The sequence below is a fragment of the Centruroides vittatus genome, unplaced genomic scaffold, assembly GCF_030686945.1.
Source record: "Centruroides vittatus isolate TY-2023 unplaced genomic scaffold, ASM3068694v2 scaffold_149, whole genome shotgun sequence".
Classification (NCBI taxonomy): domain Eukaryota; kingdom Metazoa; phylum Arthropoda; class Arachnida; order Scorpiones; family Buthidae; genus Centruroides; species Centruroides vittatus.
The window spans coordinates 2418025-2421585 of NW_027122681.1; positions in this window are offsets into that span (position 1 = coordinate 2418025).

Sequence of the window (3561 nt, forward strand, 5' to 3'; positions counted from 1 at the left end):
GTTCAGGCCTCGGAGTCGCTCACTTTTCTCACTTGTACTCACTTTTCTGAAGTATCCTCACTTTTCTCACTTTTCAGGTCATTTTCTCACTTTTCTCACTTTTTTGGTCATTTTCACGTGCTTAATTAAGATGTGGGGCAAACCAAAAATAATTTTAAAGCCAAACGAATTGCCGAATTATCGGACTATCAGAATAGAATTTTTTAGAAGAAAATACGCGGCCCTGAGCAGACTCAAAATTGCAACTGCCCGCTCAGTGTCGTTAGGTTATAGAAAACAAAAATTTATTTAACGTATTTAAAAAAATCTTTTATGCACTTAAAAAATCCCTCTCATTACAAATTCAGAAGCCAGTGTTGAGTAAAGTTATGTACTCATGCCATATTTTCATTATTCGCCAAAATCTACCTTATCCGAATTGCATTTCCTTCTACAGAGTTTAAAAATAAGTATTCTAAGCATCCCTGCAGTTTTGGCTGTTTTCTAAGAAAATCACTAAAGTCCTTTTGCAGGGGAAAGCACATTACGCAGAGGGATTAATCTCTCAAGCTGACAACACTGCTGCCGCTTTTAAATTCAAAATATATAATTATTAAAATTAACACGAGATAGTAGCGTAACCTCCTACCACTAAAAAAGATTTCGTTTCTGACCATTTAGTTATCCTGGTTATAGCCCAATAATTTGGCAGATTATTTGGTTTTAATTAACAATCGGGTTATGGAGTTGTCGTTTACAAAAATATTTTTTTACTTGATTTATCTTTAAATAATTTCATAAACTTGAGTTTAATAAAATTACTTTAATGATTTCATAGCATATTGTTAACGTTAAATCACATCTACATCTTCCCATAAATGTATGTTTAAATTGACTACAAGTATAATTATTCCATATAGTAAGTGTTATTTTCATAAAATGTGTGATTACTTTGCTTGTGAAATATCCATTTTTTAATCTTCTCTTATGCCGATTATAATTGTGCATTAATTGAGAGACTAAAAAAGTAAACGAAAATGTAAATTCATATTTACATATAAAATTTACCAAATAAATTAAAATATTCGAAGTGTTGTAAAAAGTACAACACGTAATTGCTTGTGAGAAAGATTTTCACAGGCTTCCCAAAGGTTAACAACTTTGCAACGATGTTGGTTTTTATTCATCTGCAGGAAAAAGTTTTTTGTTATTTATGAAATCATTAATAAAATATTATTTTACTTATATTATTTGGAGTATATTTATTTCAGATTTATTATTTTATTTGGAAATCAATATTTACACATCTCGAAGCATTAAAAAATAAACAGTTTCTGATAATGATAAATATCCGAGAATAGCCAAATTAGTGAAATCAGCATCGAAAATCCCGTTCCCATGAATGAGAGGATCAATTTTATGCCGGGCACTTTCTCCTGATAGAGCATCAGTGTTGGAAAGAATGCTTAATTCACTTTTGATTGTTAAGGAGGGACTAAACATGTATGACCAAAGCCCACACCTTGTACCTATTGCAAAGGACGACTGAAATTAGCTTCCTCGGTGCATAGAAATTATCAAGAACGATTGGAAAATGAAAAGAAGTTAAAAGAATAAGAGAAACGGAAAAAAGAGCACAGAAATGTTTTGAAGAACAACAAAAGAAAGCTGTTCGTAACATGAAGATTATGGAACGGCAACTGAGTTTAAACCAGAAAAATGTAGAAGAAAATGAAATACATGCGACAGTCTAAGTTTTGTTAGAAGCAGCAAACAAAAAAACTGGAGAAGGCTATTAACAGCAAGAACATGAATGAAGTACAAGCAGCACGTGTGATGCTTATTAGTGTTAAGTGTTCAAAAGCAAGAGGAAGCGAAATAGAAGGAAGTTGATAACATGCAGAATAATCTTAATAAAAGAACATCATCTTTCATGACTGATTATTTACAGAAGCCAAAGACATTTCAAGTATTCATGGTTTACTGGAAATACAGAAGCCACTGGTTATCGGGAAACAGAAAAAAAACGCGATATAACCGAGTAATAAAAATTCTGGGCTTTTACTAAACAGATTATACATGCTATGGAATCTCTGTTCTTTCATCAGCAAGTGTTTCTGATATAAAATAAGCTTAGTTTTTCAATCCTGAATTTTATTCGTAGGTTATATCGAATTAATTGACGTTTACGTAAACATCGAAACCATGAACGCCCATTTAGCATTGTTTCTTTAACAATGACATTGAAAGACAAATACTGTCGATATAAAAACAAAACATCAATTGCGATTTTATTATACAGTACTATATAAATCGCTTATTAGAAATTCGTGTAGTTTATATTTTTCAATAAAAATTATAAATGCTGTAATTGAAAATTTAAAAAAAATGAATATTGAATATATAATAGAACATCAAAACTTATAAAATTACAGAGTAAAAATTCTCTAAAAAGCAAAATGAAGTTACTACTGTATAAAAATTTTAGAAGTTTTCGTTCAGAATTAGAGAGATCTTTTCCTTACACGTTATGCGGTGAATTCGAAATTTCACACCTTTATGTGAATTGACGCAATACCGTTAATTCACATAAATGTATGAAATTTCGAATTCACAGAAACTTGTAAATGAGGAGACTGTACTTAAAACTAATAAATAAACAACTTTTATATCAAAAGGAAACAAATGACAATCGATCTATCCACCTGTTCTGCATATTTAGCTCTTTCTCGTATTTCGTTGCAAATAGAAATTCAGTGGTAATTGGTAATTTAAAATTAATTGACTCAAATGCTTTTAAAATTTAGGGGACCAAAAAAACGCGATATAACGAGTGGCTACTATATTACAGTATATACAGAAATTTTTAAAATGTGTTTAACCATAACAGAATAAAAAGAAATAACAATTTTTACTGCTGTTTTGCTGAGTTTTCCTTCTGTGTTTTCACTTTGTTTTGTCACTATTGCACTCACTTTTTATTCACTTTTTCTGTATTTCAACTCACTTTTCTCACTTTTTCAAAGGGGAAATAGCACTCCTAGGCCTGTAAGTTATACATATAATTACAGCTTGTTAAAATTAATATAATTATTTGTATAAATGGCTATTAAATTGATAATATTGTATAAGTTATCTATTCTACTTTAGAAGAAATAGGGTATAGTAAGATTCTGCAATTCAATTGCATCAAACAAAAAAGACCAAATATAAGAAATTGATAAACAATTAGACTTGAGAGATAGGTAGATCAGAGAGCAAATTAATGCTAAATGTGAAATTCAGTGTAATTAAATCTGTGGTGCATAGAAACATTGTAGTGAAGTGAAGAAATATTCATAATCATAGACTCATTTGTTTGATCTATAGCAAAATAACTAATGAAAATTATGGTTAACAGTATTTTTTTTATGTTTTATGTAATATCATTTTTCAATTAATTAAAAATTAAGACATATCATATATAAATTAAAACATTCTTTGCTATTCATTATTGATAATGCACACTAATTTCCTAACTTTTAAATAGAAAAAAAAAGAGAAAGAAAAGAGACAAGTGAGATCTATCCACTTGTTTCCTTT